At 46.1% G+C, this 16,428-nt stretch overlaps 1 protein-coding gene and 1 pseudogene across 1 annotated transcript in view; one reads left to right on the top strand and one right to left on the bottom strand.

The window, feature by feature from the left end:
* Positions 1–16,428, bottom strand: part of LOC147736923 (CD5 antigen-like) — a 499,304-nt gene that overhangs the window by 408,550 nt on the left and 74,326 nt on the right. The window lies entirely within an intron of this gene.
* On the top strand, positions 12,286–13,994 carry LOC147736924 (uncharacterized; annotated as a pseudogene).

The following is a 16,428-nucleotide window of genomic DNA, read 5'->3' as shown; positions in this document are numbered from 1 at the left end:
ATGCTATCCAACCCTTTTCCTATTGTTGCACTCTCTGGAGTGGGAGTGGTAGTTTTTACCCCTACGCTATCCATCACTTTCCCTACTGTTGCACTCTATGGAGTGGGAATTATTAATTTTTACCCCTACGCTATCCAACACTTTGCCTACTTTTGCACTCTCTGGAGTGGGAATAGTAATTTTTACCCCTACTCCATCCAACACTTTCCCTACTGTTGCACTCTCTGGAGTGGGAATAATATTTTTTCCCCTGCACTATCCAACACTTTCCCTACTGTTGCACTCTTTGGAGTGGGAATAGTAATTTTTACCCCTACGCTATCCAACACTTTCCCTACTTTTACTTTCTCTGGAATGGAAATAGTAATTTTTACCCCTATGCTATCCAACACTTTTCCCATTGTTGCACTCTCTGGAGTGGAAATAGTAATTTTTACCCCTAGACCATCCAACACTTACCCTACTGTTGCACTCTCTCGAGTTGTAATAGTAATTTTCACCCCTACGCTATCCAACACTTTCCCTAATGTTGCACTCTCTGTAGTTGAAATAGTAATTTTTACCCCTACGCAATCCAATATTTAGGAGTCTATAAGGATGGCGGACTTTAATCCAACTGTCACCCTAGCGAAGCTGGGACCGGCCACCAGTACTACGGCGGTTCTGCACCGGCAAATAGGATGCCACCCCCACGGTGGCTGTGGCATCACCCATCCACAACATTGTGGCGGACAGTGCACACTGCATCGCCCACCACAATGCTATGGATGCACCTTATTTTTTTCATCTAATACAAGCAGCGCTGGGCAGGATAAGCTCACACAAGTCCATAAATGCCCCCTAGGTAATAGGTTTAATTTTTGGGGAGGTGGATATTTTTTCCAAGTTTTCTGACTGCTGTTTTCAAATAAATATGAAAAATAAATAAATTGTTCAAAATCTTTTCATAGCTGTAGTGTTATTGTTAGAAATGGAGCTACCTCATAACCCTAAACCCCTTGGTGTATGTCAACCCTCTCCTTCAAGTCTGGTGCTCTCTGGCTCTGTGTATTACTCCCTCAGCATTAGGCACTATATTTTCAATGCTACCATCTGAGCTGGTCTCCACCCACCCGGCTGTCACCTCTGAATCATCAGAACTCACTTTTTGAGCTACCCACTTTTCCTTTTTCTTTTCTAAGACACTCATGGTCACAAGCCTTTTGAGCTCATCATCAAGCTCTTTCATTCTCATCTCATGTGGCAGGATCAATCGTTTTCTTTCCCAATGCATACGCATTCTTGCTGACCTCTGTCTTTGCCTGGAGCCTCATGACCTCCAACTCATGATCTCAGGCCCTTTACCTTTTCTCTAAATCCTCTGGTGAAAATGACTGTTGAGGAATGATTGCTGCCAGCCACAGAGGCTGGTCTCCCAAATGGCAAATCCTGGGATCTGTAGCTGCTCTCTGGCACACCCCCATCTGCATCATCTGTCTCCTCAGCTTCTCTGACCTCCCACCAGGCACTCAAGGCCTGCTGCAGCTCCTCTTTCCTTCAGGTGCTTCTAATGCGGCATCCACAGATTTTGCAAAATTGCATGAGCTTCTCAACTTTGTAGGTATGCAACATGTCAATGCTAAACTCCCATTCTGCTTCTTCCGCTGGTTTGCCATTTCTCAGAATGGTGCATGGATTCTTCAAGGGTCACATCAAAAATAGAACCAAAATTAAAACACAGTATTTGGCTGCACAGTTGTTTGCACTAAACTAGTCAAGTACACCCATCACTGTGGGTCAAGTACAAATACAACATCAAATCATCATCACTGACAATGCTAGAAAAGGGAGTCTCTAGGTGGCAGAGGTAGGTACCTTTGTCCAAATAGGGACCCTTGCTTCTAGGCAGGGGATGGGGGATACATACTTTAGATAACCCCTGCTCACCCCCTGAGTAGCTTGGTGGTACAAGCAGACAGGCTTATCCCAAAGGCAATGTCTAAAGTATTTGTACTCAAAACACACAGTAGTATAGTGGTAATACCGCAAATGGACACCACACCAGTTTAGAAAAATACAGTATATATATATAAACTCAACAAGATCAAAACAACAACAAATCAAACATAGAGGTAAAATAAATATGACTTTTAGAATAGTTACTGCAAAAATAAAGGTTGTAGAAAACAAACAACTCCACCTGGGACTATTGCAACATCGTGACAGCAATAAATCCAAACAATGGCACTGACCGCGAGGAGTGCAGCATCAGGCACGGTGTCATACGGACCCCAAAACAAACAGTACTGTGGAAGCTAAGTTTATGACAATGCAAGGCATTGTGGAGGTGTGGCGTCGGTGCTGAGGTCATAGCGGGCTCCCTGACGGCCACGGGGGAGGCAAGGCATCATATCCACGAGGAGACCACATGTCATGTCCAGGACAGGGGAAGATGGTTGTGTCGTCATTGAGACATCGGTTCCAGTGATGATGCAAAGTCAGTATTTCTTTGGAGTCACCCTCAGCAGTTATCGGCACCATGATAACAGGATGCAAGCGCTGGCAATGAGGGACTTGGTGCGAGCATTCGCAAACTGCAGACATCGGCAGGTATTGAACTGTGTCGGAGCTGCGCTGCAGGCCAGGCGGTGCATCCTGTACTTTACGAATGGTGACTTAAGCCTTGGTACAGGTCACAGCGTCACAGCTCCATCACTGATGGTGCCGCACACAGGTTTGCTTACTTCTCTTAGGTTTCTTTAAGGGGCCAACAGCAGAAAAACCTCCAGAGGCCTAACACTGGAATAGGCAACTCTCAGCAGTAGAGTACAAGGAGAGACTAAGCACAACACACTTGATAACTGACCCTTGCAGGCCATGCATGGAGGGGCTATGCTGCTTGCGAAGCGCAGGATCACCATACATATATCAAAGCCATCCCGCAGTGGGGAAGACTAAGCCTATCGACTTTGATAACGGACCCTTGCCATAGCACATCGCACTTTGATACCAGGTGCTTGCCGGCCCTGTGAGGAGGAGCTATACCACGTGCAAGGCACTGGAGTACCATCAATACATCAAAGCTGTGCTGCAGTACGAAATATTAAGCACATTGTACTTCGATAACAGACCCTTGCCATAGCATATCGCACTTTGGTACCGTACCCTTGCTTGCCCTGTGAGGAGGGGCTACACAGCGGGCGAGGTGCAGGAGCACCATCAAATACATCAAAGCTGTGCCACTGCACGTGACATGAGCAGACGTGCCCGGGTTCAGCCTGGGCCAAGACCGGGCCAAGACGGGCCCGTCTTAGCCCATCATAGACTGGAGGACCCCAGGCCGTGCCCCCCCTCTTGGTCTTTTGTTCGACAGACTGTCCCCTCTTCATGGGTGGTGGTGAGTCCTTGCCCTCTGCACAACTTTTCATAAACTGGGAGATAACCTCGGCTCACCATATGTATGCCTTGCGGCCCTTGTGTGGAGGGGGACATTGTGAGTCTTAATTCAAAAATATCTCCATATAATATTTTTACTCTATCTCCTCCTGTTGGTGTGGGAGCAATCTCTGATTAAATACTTTTACCGCTTGTTTTTCTAGCTTTTATAGTGCACTGTGAATTTGAATGATTTTATTAATATGATTCATCCTTGTGAACCCATAAAATTACGTATTAAGAACTGGCTGGAATTTAGCATATAACTAAGCCTGGGCGTAGTTCGCGTAGCCGCACTCCGCGAGCTACGCGAAGATGCACTTGCACTCCGCGAACTACGCATAGCTCCGCGAGCATGCGTAGTAGCTTGCTTGACCAGTTCGCAAGCCATTTTTCGTCTTCGGGAGCGCCGTGGAACTCTGGAACCTGCTCAACACCACATCTCCAGACGTCGCCTTCCTCACGGAAACATGGATGAACGCCTCCTCAGCGCCCGACATCGCCGCCACCATCCCGGACGGATACAAGATCACCCGGAGAGACCGCGTCAACGAGACAGGAGGAGGCATCGCCATCGTCCACAAGAACACCATCCGCATCACGACCAACTCAGACGACACCCTCACAGCCGCTTAACTTCTTCACTTCCAGATACACACCGACCCCAAGACCACACTTAGAGGCACCCTCATCTACAGAACCCCAGGACCTCACACACAATTCAGCGAAGACATCGCAGACTTCATCAGCCCGCACGCCCTCGCCTCCGCTGACTACATCCTCCTAGGGGACCTCAACTTCCACCTGGAGAACAACAACGACAACCAACACCACCACCACCCTGCTGGACAACCTCGCCAACCTCGGACTCATGCAACTGGTGAACACCCCCACCCACTACGCCGGACACACGCTTGACCCAGTCTTCTCCTCCAGCAAGTACATCTCCTTCAGCCACTCCACCGGGCTCCACTGGACAGACCACAGCTGCGTCCACTTCAGCTTCAAAAAGACCACCACTCACCACCACCCGCAACAGGTTCCCCGCAGGAACTGGAACAAGATCACCACCGACCAGCTCACCACTTCACTGAGCCAGAACCCACCCGCCAGCTCAACGGACCCCAACCAAGCAGCCAACAACCTCACACAGTGGATCACCAATTGCGCTCGCCCAACCAGCCTCGACCACTCGCAGTCCGGCTTCCGCACCAACCACAGCACCGAGACCGCCCTCATCGCAGCCACTGACGACATCCGAGCCCTGCTCGACAACTGGGAAACAGCGGCCCTCATCCTCCTGGACCTCTCCGCAGCATTTGATACGGTCTGCCACCGCACCCTAGTGCAGCGCCTCAGCAACATCGGAATCCAAGAGAAGGCACTCTTCACCGGAAGAACCCAGAGAGTCCGCCTCCCCCCGTACAGATCCAAGGCCACCGAAGTCATATGCGGCGTACCACAAGGATCATCACTCAGCCCCACCCTCTTCAACATCTACATGAGCCCCCTCGCAGCCATCGTACGCCAACACAACCTCAACATCATCTCCTACGCCGACGACACCCAGCTGATCCTCTCCCCCACCAACGACCCAGGAACTGCCAGAACCAACCTACACGAAGGGATGAAAGACGTAGTCGAGTGGATGAGGAACAGCCGCCTGAAACTGAACTCAGACAAGACGGAAGTCCTCATCCTTGGATCATCACCCTCCGCCTGGGATGACTCCTGGTGGCCCCCTGCCCTGGGCAGCGCACCCAAACCAGCGGACCACGCACGCAACCTGGGCTTCATCCTGGACTCCTCCCTCTCGATGACCAGACAAGTCAACGCCGTCTCATCATCATGCTTCAACATCCTACGCATGCTCCGAAAGATCTTCCCATGGCTCACCACCGAAACCAGGAAGACGGTCACACCGGCACTCTTCATCAGCCGAATGGACTACGGAAACACCCTCTATACCGGAACCACAGCCAAACTCCAGAAAAGACTCTAACACATCCAGAACGCCTCCGCGCGACTCATCTTGGACATCCCCCGACACAGCCACATCTCCGGACACCTGAGAGACCTTCACTGGCTTCTTGTCAGCAAGAGAATCACGTTCCAACTCCTCACCCACGCACACAAGACCCTCCACGACCTGGGCCCCAGGTACCTCAACAGCCGCCTGACCTTCTACACTCCCACCCGCCAGCTACGATCGACCAGCCACGCCCTCGCCGCCGTGCCACGCATCCGAAGATCCACCATGGGAGGAAGATCCTTCTCCTACCTGGCAGCCAAGACTTGGAACTCCCTCCCCATCCACCTCCGCCTGACCCAAGACCACCTCTGCTTCAGGAAGCAACTCAAGACATGGCTGTTCGAGCAGTAGCGGACCCCCCTCCCTCAAGTGCCTTGAGACCCTCTGGTTGAGTAGCGCGCTATACAAATATCCTGATTGATTGATTGATTGATTGCCTGCATGCTCGGGATGTGTAGCGCGCGAAGTTACCCATGAGGTTTGTCCCGCCCGCTCGCGTCCCCTTATTTCCGGTCACTACTAACGTGTTCGCGAGTTATTCTGTGCCAGATTGCAGTTTCTGCGTGTTCGGCAACTCGATCTTACCGACAAGCATCCTCGCGCACGCGAAAATGTTATTGAGTGCGCGAGAACTACGCTACGAAGCAGTTTGCGGAGTATTCAACAACTTCGCATTCTCCGCGGAGCGCGGAGTTGCCGAAACTCCGCGAACGGAGCGTAGTTCTTCGCCCAGGGTTACATATAACCGTTAGCTTAAGGAGTGATTCATCATCATCAACCTAGTTTTAACAAATAGACGCTGTGGGACTGGAAAGCGTTGGGACCAAAAAAGTGAGAACTAAAATATAACAAGATCTAGTCCTCTTATGTTGGCTCGCAAAATGGGAAAAAGAAAGGCAGCTACTCTGCCAAAACCTGCCCGGGGTCCACACCTGACATTAATGAACTACCTTACTGGGGAAATTGGGGCTATTGAAAAGCAGATTACCTCTGTGAAGGAGACCCTGAATTCAGAAAAACAGGGGCAGAGTTGACGTTGAGTAGTGGGGCCACAGTAGGAAAGGTTGGTTGTGAATGTCAAACAGAGGTTTCAACTAGTCAGTTACTTCTAAATGGCTGTGTCCAAAATGTGTCCGATCATATAGTTGTTAGCGACCAGGAATGTGATTCCCAACCACCATCAAAGCACCCTAGAAATATTCACGTATTCACTTCTTAAGAAAGCTATGTAGTGACACAAAAGCAAGGGTTTATTATGGGACCAGCGAGGAGTGTACTGCTATGTTCAAAATATGAAGAGGGGTAAGACAAGGATGTGTCTTGGCATCTTTTTTATTTACATTGTATATCTATGAATCGGTTAACATCCTGGTGTATCAGTGCCAGGACCTGCCACTTATTGATAAGCGTCCTACACCCATCCTACTGTATGCGGACGATGCTGTTTAGATGTTGCAAACGCAATTGGGGCTTCAAAGGGTTGTGACTAGTTTTTCCATTTTTACGCATAACTTGGGCCTTAGAGTGAACACCTCTAAAACTTTATCATGATATGCGGGAAAGGTCGCACAAAATGCAGAGACGTATATATTGATAGTAAGAAGGTTGAATTTACCAAAAGATTCTCTTACCTAGGCATTCTTTTCGACCAGAAGTGGACATGGTCTCAGTCTGCTCAAGCAAGAAAATTATTATTTATGAAAGCTATTGCCGCACTAGCCAATTTTGCCAGAAAACTGGGAAGATGATCGGTTGTAAATTGATACATATTTATAAAGCAAAATGTGTCTCAATGGCTTTGTATGGCACAGATATTTGGAGCTATGTAGATCCTCAGCAACTGCAGCCAGTTGAGGATGCCTTCTTTAGATATTTGTTGGCAGTCCCAAGTAATACATCTATTCATATATGTCATTCTGAACTAGGGATGCCGCATATATCTAACCTTATAAAAATACACCCATTTTATTGTGGCACAGGATATGGTCCACCACTAAAACCAGTTTTCATCAGAATATTTTAAATGATAGCCTAAAATTACAACAGGGCTCTAGTATTCCATGGTTCAAATATGTAAATACATTTAAAAAGGACCTCGGGCACCCTGAACACTACGATGACACTGATACCATAGCTATGGTTACAAAAAATAATCTAAAAATAAATTGTTTGATGCTCATTGAGAGAAACAGATTTGCAACTGAACTATTAAAGCCAACAATATTGGCATATCAAACTATGTTAACTATTGACAGAATTCAGCCGTATATTAACTCCATCTTAGATGGTTATGGTAGAATGGTGTTGACCCGCTTTAGATTTAGGATCATTCATAGGCTAACTAGTTTCCCCATCACAAACGATTGGCCTAGTACCATGAGTATACGCAAATGTGATGATAAGCCTCTCCAAACAACACACATGTTCTTTTATTTTGTAAATGCTACTCTGTTCCAAGAAAGAGGCAGTATTTACCAATTATAAAGCTAGTTGGTCTTAGAAAATGTTGTCCAGCGTTTTTAGTATTACAATTTTTAGCGAATGAATATTTTACCAGGTCAATAGCTTAATTCTTAAAAAGTGTAACCAAAAACATGAAAGCTATTTTTATATGAATTTCCCTTAATATGTTATCTACAGTTGGGCTTTTAATTTATGTTATTGTCAGTACTTTTAATGACATTCCTAAGCTGTTCTTTTTTTATATTATTATCTGATATCATGTGCTTATATGATTTTGTTGTAAAGATAGAATAAAGCTCTTTTGAATTTAATAGAATTGAGTTCAAGTTAGCTGGGGGGAAGTCTTTGTGTCCCTGAGACTTCAGAACAAGATGACAACACACTCAGGCACTTGGAGATTCCTCTTCAAGCTTGTTCACAGCAAAGTTCCAGTCTTTGACCTTTCCTTTGCAGAACCAGCAACTGCAGTCCAAACCCACACAGCACACAGGAAAGCCCTCACTCGTGCAGTTTGACCACAGGGGGGGAAGACAGCATTGTGCAAGGGAGACAGGCCCTATTCAGGTGCAAGGAAATCTCCTCCCACTACTCTAAATTCAGCCAAGCCCCATTAAGCTAAGCTCTGAGTCATCTAGGAAGGGCCAGGCACACATCAACCTCAACAGTGGCTGTCTACAGTGAATGCACACCTCCAACCCCTATCACTCCACAACCGGACAGTCAATCCACAAACAGGATGAGGCACACAGAATGGTTAAAGAAGAAAATGCCTACTTTCTAAAAGTGACGTTTTCAAACACATAATTTAAAAAACATCTTTACTAAAAGATGTGTCATTAAATTATGTGTTAAGAGAGTCTAAATTCTATTTCTCTATCTTGTCCCAATGGAAAGTTATTCTTGTAAGATGTTACAAAGTATCTCGCATCCTATCCAATGGGACAGATAGCCTTTCAAAATTGAAAAACAAAATTGGCAGTATTTCACTAGCAGGACATGTCACACATACCAGTACATGTCCTGCTTTTCACATACACTGCACCCTGCCAATTGAGGTACCTCGGGCCTACCATAGTGTAGTGTAGTTCCTATTTTCCCAATAGGCCCTTCACATTGGAATAACATAAACAGTAGTATCGACGTAGAAATGCGGATCTTTCAGGCCTCTACTGACTATGCTAAACTTAATTGGGTTTGTAACCAACTAGCTCAGAGGTCACTGGAAACTTTCTTGTCTGAAATAGGAAGTGATCAGCTTCCTTGGCACAGCCAAGAAAGGATTCAGTTTTCCAACAACCATGCAACATGACAACTTTGCTCCTCAGATCAAGAGTCAATCTCTAGGGTCGTGTGAAACAATAGACAGTTATTTTACTCAGTCAGGTTGGTGCAGATTACTTTCACAATATGTAGAGAATAGAGAGACGGGCGTTTGTCAATAAAGGGTAACATTTATTGAACAGTCTTTCTTCTCGTACAAGAGAAATGAATTGCCACAATTGCAAGACTTGTTATTATAAAAAGTATGTACAGTAAGATAAGTATTACGAAATAATACTGTAAAAGCATTGATATGGTTTCTTAGCCATACAATGGTTTAAAAGGAATAAAACATATATACATTCATATATACATTAGGCTAAAATACTCAACTGGTGCTTCTAACTTCGCCTACCCCAGTGTACCTGACCTAAGCCTAATACTTGGGAGGGGAGTAAATAAGTAGCTTTAGTTTAAGTTGGTTTTGCCAAGGTTTGCTTCAAGAATTCTCTTTAAGGGTTTAGTCAACACCATACCTCTGGAATAGAATGATGGAGGTCTGGTATCTCCTTCAGGGGGTCGATATCCCAGTCACCCACAAGGGTAGACTAGAAACGCCGGAGCTGGATTTCTCTGCAGGAGAAAGACAGCGTCTCTTCTCAGCGCGTCGAGGAGGAGGAGGAGGGGCAGCGTCGGCGGGCAGCTTGCAGCTGCTGGGCTCTTGCAGGGGATGGCTGTTCAGCTCCTAAGTTCACCACACCATCGTTCGCTAGTTAGCAGCGATAGCAGTAGCAATAGCAGCTATGGTATCATCAGCATGACAGCTTCTTCAGCAGCAGCGAGATAGCTGGCAGCATCAGCTTCACCGAAACAACGGCAGACAGCAACACAGCATTGATAGATTCAGCGTTTGCTTAAGGCAACGTTGGTAATATTTATACCTGAAAGGTGCCTTGTTTGACATAAGTTTTTGGACATAAGACGTCAATAAAGATGTCACTAGGAAGTGATCGTTTATCAGTGCTCATTAGAGTTCTATTACTAATCAAAACACAGCAAGCGGGGATTTCCAGGTTGCTGAGTTTTTATCTTACTGAAGAACTCGGAGTGTTAATCTAGGAATCTCAGATAGTAACTTCTGCTATGTCATTGCACTAATTGGTTGCAAAGGAAGTGGCAGAGAAAGCTATTCTGGAATGTGGCTCTGTTCGTGTGAGGCCAGAAACGAGTTTCTGAATATTGCACTTGAACGGTTATGCCAATATAGGGAATAAATGGATTTATAGCCGAATAGGGGCATAAGGTCACAGTATCGATCAGGGTCCTAGATTAGAACGCTACAATAGGGGTGTACTTGCCAAGTCTACATGACAGTTAAAACTGTGCACAGACACTGCATTGGCAGGTCTGAGGTACCTTTTCAGAGCTAATCATGTGGGTGGCATAATCTAATCAAATCAAAATAATCTTTATTCGGTTTCAAATATTAAAACCATAAAAGCACATGTTAAAATATAATAATATATTAATAACATCTGATAAAAAAGCATCCTCACAGGGATAAACCGGTAAATAAAAATAACTTGTATCAGTGGATATGCATTGATTTAATGGATCCAATATCACTCATACTATACAAATAAAACAAATCAATCAAGGTTGGTACAGTAAAATACAGCTCAAAAGAAATGACATACAGAAGAGCAAGACCTTATAAAATACATGATGCCACAAAAGGGATAAAGGCTGGTTAATCACAATGAGATCTGAATCTGATGGCAGATTTTTTTTTTAGTTGAGTCCACTAAAGACAGTGCCACCTGTCAGCATTTGTAATAAAAATAAAAGCTGGTGCACTGCTTAAAATTATCCTTTTCCAGGATCAGCATTAAGAAGGACTTTCTTGGAGTGTCATAAAAACTACAAAATTTAATTAAATAAATAATGCCCTCTGGAGAATGACCATCGCAGCCAAAGGACAGCAATCTTTGGTCCTTACTCTGACCCCTGGCATGGGCAAGGAAGAGATACAACAGGTTATATTGAAACCTCATCAATAGAAATCTATCGTATAAGTTTATTAACCCCAGTCGGTATGGTTCTGTCAATATGGGATGCTAGAAGGATATTCCTCCACACCTTTTAAACTTCCCTGTGGGGTACCGTATGGGTACTCCTTAAGTCCACTGTGATAGAGAGCATCCTATCACCCGATCTGCCGGGAACTTCAAGATGGTGTCCAGTGGTCCACTCCAACCAGAAGAGTTGAGCGGTCTAGTCTGCGGCGCAAAGGAGGAGTAGGGGCCCGGGCAGAAGCTAAAAGAGAGCCGTTGGCTCAGTTGTGGGCCGCCGGGTGATTGGAGATCCGGAGGAGGTGAGGTTGTGATGGACGGCTGCAGGAGAGGAGACAAAGCTACACAGGACAGAGCATCAGACGACGGAACACGTGGAACCGAAGCAGAGAGTCCAGACGCTGGAGACACGGAGGAGGTGAAACGGAGCGGCAGAGCTGACACATGGGAGGTTTCCCCAACACACACTGCGCTCGTACACGGCTGTCCCTCAAAGCAACAGGGCACCATGATACCCATTGCTACGGTCACCGGGGACCATAGCCCCAGGCAAGTAACGTGGGGAGAACGGTGGAGGAGGAGGTTGGAGGGCACAGGACTGTTGGGCTTATAGCATAAATAAAGCGGTGCACGCTGCATGCGAAACACGCTTTCCTTTCCATTTCACATTCCCCACTGCCCTGACTCTTCCTCCTTAATAAAGATATCCCGAGTCTTGGTGACCCCAAGTTCTTGGTGACGGGTGCACGTATAGAGCTTTAAGAATATATACAGTTCGTGACGGTAGTGTTCCTCTGTTTGCCTTTTGGGAGACGTCGGTACGAGTGTCCTACGGGGAAGAGTGACCAAGCGAAAGGAAGAGACTGAAGACTGTTTCCCCGAAACTCCAAAGACCGCGCCCTGCACACTTTGTTATCTACTGCCAAGTATTTTGAAACTGTTTAACAATTTGACGCGTGAATAAAACGCTTATTGTTACTTTAGGACGAAGTAGGAAAACGCTTACAGTGGTGTCAGAAGTAGGATACTGTCATTTGATACAAGATGACGCAACCAGTGACAGTGCAAGATATGATAACGCAGCTGGCAGAAGGTCAGAGACAGTTACAGTTAGTGTTTGAAGAACAGAATAGGAATGCACAAAAAGAAAGAGAGTCGTTTCAAGAGGCTTTGAAAGAGCAAGCAAAATTGTTGACAAGTAACCAAAGAGTCCAAGATACAGCTATTCTCTGCCTTACAGATGCGATTTCCAGTGCCCGTGTCCACCCTAACATCCCCGGCAGTGTGTTACAAAAGTTCCAAGAAGGAGAAGATCCGAACTTCTTCACAAATTTTGAGAGAGTTGCTACCACAGCTACTTGGCCTGCAGACAGGTGGGGACAATATGTAGCGCCGTTATTGTCTGGAGAACTACAGGCGGCGTACCAAGCGGCTAACCCAGCTGGAGTGACTCCTTATACTGAGATAAAGAAGGCAATTCTCGAGAGATTAGGGTGTGACCAAGAGTATTATAGGGCACACTTTCGCAAAGAAAAATGGGTTACAGGTGATAATCCCCAAGCATTGTTTTACCGGGTCAGAGACTTGGGGAACAGGTGGCTGCAGCCTCATACGGCCACCATGGAAGAGGGGACGGAACACATTTTTCTAGAACAGTATTTGGATGCTTTACCTGCCAATACTAGAGCATGGTTAAAACAACATCCTGGTCTAACGTCCCAATCTGCTATCGAACTCGCCTGTGCTTACCATAGGTCTCCCGGCTTCAAAGTTCCTACTGGGAAAACCCCCATGGTATTCACTAAACCTACACCCCGAGTTTCCAATGACAGTGTAGAAAAACGCCCTTTTCCTACCACTAAACCCGCCCCAAAACCCTTTCCAAAAATCAACTCCGCTGTTCAGGTAGGACCTCAATGCTTTAGGTGTGCAGAGTGGGGGCATATCTCACAAAACTGTCCATTGAACAATGACGGCTCAGAACCAATGGAAGTGGGTTGGTCACGAGGGCGAGTTTTGGTTGCAGGAAAACCTACAAGAAAGCCATCCGATTAAATGGGAAACCTATTGAAGCTATATTAGACACAGGATGTCACCATACCATAGTAGTGCAAGACTTGGTACCCCTGAATTCTCTATGTGAAGGAGAAACCGTTCTAGTTTCCTGTGTTCATGGAGACGTTAAGGAATATCCTTTAGCAGAAGTCTTACTGGAAATATACGGTTATCCACAAGTCCGGAGAGTAGGGGTAGTTCCTCGACTTCCTGAAAATATTTTGTTGGGAACAGATTTGCCTAAATTTCATGATCATTTAATGGAGGCCTTGGAGCAAGAAGCCAGAGCAGAGTGGTTACAGGAGGCTCACTTTTCTAGCGAAAACCTAGTTCAACCCAGAGTCCGAGAACATAAGTCAAAAAATGAGAAAAGAAGGGACAAGGAGTGGTATACCAGTGCCTGTCTGTCTTTTGCTTCATGTTTACTTTCTTCCCCAGAGCATGGAGACACTCCTGCAGAAAGCTTCCATGCAGCCCAGAAAGATGACAGCACCCTCACGAATGCCTGGAATCAAGTACAAGAGAATGACCCAGAGAAGGTAGGGCCCTATTTTTGTATAAAACAGGGATTACTATATCGAGTAATTGAAGGGACAAGTGGAAGGGTAGAACAGTTGTTGGTCCCAGTAGCCTTTCGAGAGCAAGCTTTGCAATTAGCACACAACCAGACGGGTGGGGGTCACTACGGGCAGAATTAACCCTGAAATATTTACTGGATCGTTTTTACTGGCCGGGAGTGTATAGAGAAACTGCTAGATTTTGTACCACCTGTCCAAAGTGTCAGTTGATAAATCCCTCTAAAGACAAGAAAGTACCCCTATGTCCTTTACCCATTATTGACCTTCCATTTCAGCATGTAGGGATGGATCTGGTAGGTCCATTAATTCCCTCAGCCAGGGGGCATCAGTATATATTAGTGCTAGTGGACTATGCAACAAGATATCCGGAGGCTATACCTCTGACAAGCATGACTACGCTAAATGTGGCTCAAGCTATGATATATTTCTTCTCCCGAGTAGGATTTCCGTTGGAACTTTTGACAGACCAAGGAACTCCTTTTATGGCGAAACTCATGAAGGAAGATGGTTCACTTTTGGGAGTCCAACAGATTAGAACGGCAGTCTATCACCCACAAACCGACGGTTTAGTGTAAAGGTATAACTGAACGATTAAAACCATCCTGAAGAAGCTGATAAGCGAGACGGGGAAGGATTGGGATTGGAAGTTACCTCTCGTACTCTTTGCTATTAGTACACATGAACAGAAATCCATGGAATTCTCCCCATTCGAGTTGCTATTTGGGAGAAAACCCTGTACCTTGCTCGATATGGCTGCCGAGCAGTGGACGGAGGAGGAGGATGAACGGAAACCGCTGTTAGGATACATGCAGACCCTTAAAGAAACTTTAGCCACCTTCTGGGATACCGTCCACCAAAACATGGACAAAGCCCAAAGTAGACAAAAAGAGCAATATGACAAGAAAAGCCAGTTGAGGGAGTTGAGAGTGGGAGACAAAGTATTGATACTACTTCCCTCCTCTGATAAGAAATTATTGGCTACATGGCAAGGACCATATACCATTACTCAGAAAGTTACACCCATTTCATATAGAGTAGCAGTACCACACACTAACAAGGTGGGGCAAAAGTACCACATTAACTTATTAAAGAAGTAGGAGGAACCAAACACAGCATCCCAAGGGGCCGAGATAGTCCAATCCATAAATCATGTAACCATCACACCACTAGAGTTACCCCAGGAGATGGGGAGGGGCGAACAGGAGGAACGGCCAGCTATGGGTCCCCAATTATCTGTAGAGGAAAAACAGCAGTTAGAGCAACTGCTTGACCAATACTCTACCCTTAGTTCAGGAAAACCGGGGAAAACGTCCCTGGTAGCCCACGATATTATTACCCCACCGGAAGAGTGGTAAATGTGAGACCCTATTGCATACCTGAAGCTAGGAGAGAGGCGGTAGAACAGAAAATAGAAAAGATGCTACAGGCAGGTATTATTGAACCTTCCAAAAGTAACTGGCGTTCCCCCATCGTTTTAGTGCCGAAACCGGATGGCAGTATCCGTTTCTGCATTGATTTTCGCCAAGTAAATGCCAATTCTAAATTTGACAATTATCCAATGCCTAGAGTGGACGAGCTAATTGAAAAACTAGGAGAGGCTAGAGTGATGTCCACCATTGTCTTGACCAAGGGATATTGGCAAATACCCCTGACGGAGGCAACTCAAGAGAAGACAGCCTTCTCTACGCCCTCAGGGTTGTACCAATTCAAAGTAATGCCATTTGGGTTATATGGAGCACCGGCCACCTTTCAGAGACTAATGGACATTTTACTCAAGATGCTCACCCACTCACACAAGGCCCTCCACAGCACCGGACCAGCATACCTGAACAGCCAGCTCAAATTCCACGCACCCCAAAGGACCCTACAATCAGCCCAGCTCTCCTACGCCGAGGTCCCCGGCACCAGAAAGACCAGATCGGGAGGCCGCTCCTTTTCCTTCCTCGTAGCTAAAGCATGGAACGCCCTTCCGCTCCACCTCAGACAGACAATATCGCTCCCCATCTTTGCAAGAAACCTCAAAATCTGGCTCTTTGACAGACCCCCTCCTTGATGGAATGGAACCTGCACCCCCCCCACCTCTAGCGCCTTGAGACCCTTATGGGTGAGTAGTTGCGCTTTAACAAACTCCTGATTGATTGATTGATACTAAAACTCATCAAAATTATGCAGTTGCTTACCTAGATGACATTGTTGTGTATAGCCCTGATTGGAAGACCCATCTAGAACACCTACAGAATGTATTTGAGACCTTGACTCAGGCAGGATTAACTATGAATCCAAAGAAGACCACTCTGGGCACCCATCAAATAAACTATTTAGGTTACACCATCAGTGAAGGAACCCTAAAACCCCAGATTGACAAACTGGAAGCTATTAAAAATATTCCCATACCCACCACCAGGAAAGAGGTACGAGCCTTCCTAGGGTTAGTCGGGTATTATTGAAGATTCATTCCCCAATTATCTGACGTGGCCAGCCCCCTCACGGACTTGTTGAGAGGAAAACCTTCAAGAGCAAAAATTGGGTGGGATCCAACACAAGAGAAAAGCTT

The sequence above is a fragment of the Lissotriton vulgaris genome, chromosome 1_1, assembly GCF_964263255.1.
Source record: "Lissotriton vulgaris chromosome 1_1, aLisVul1.2, whole genome shotgun sequence".
Classification (NCBI taxonomy): Eukaryota; Metazoa; Chordata; class Amphibia; order Caudata; family Salamandridae; genus Lissotriton; species Lissotriton vulgaris.
This window is presented reverse-complemented; position numbering and strand designations above follow the sequence as displayed.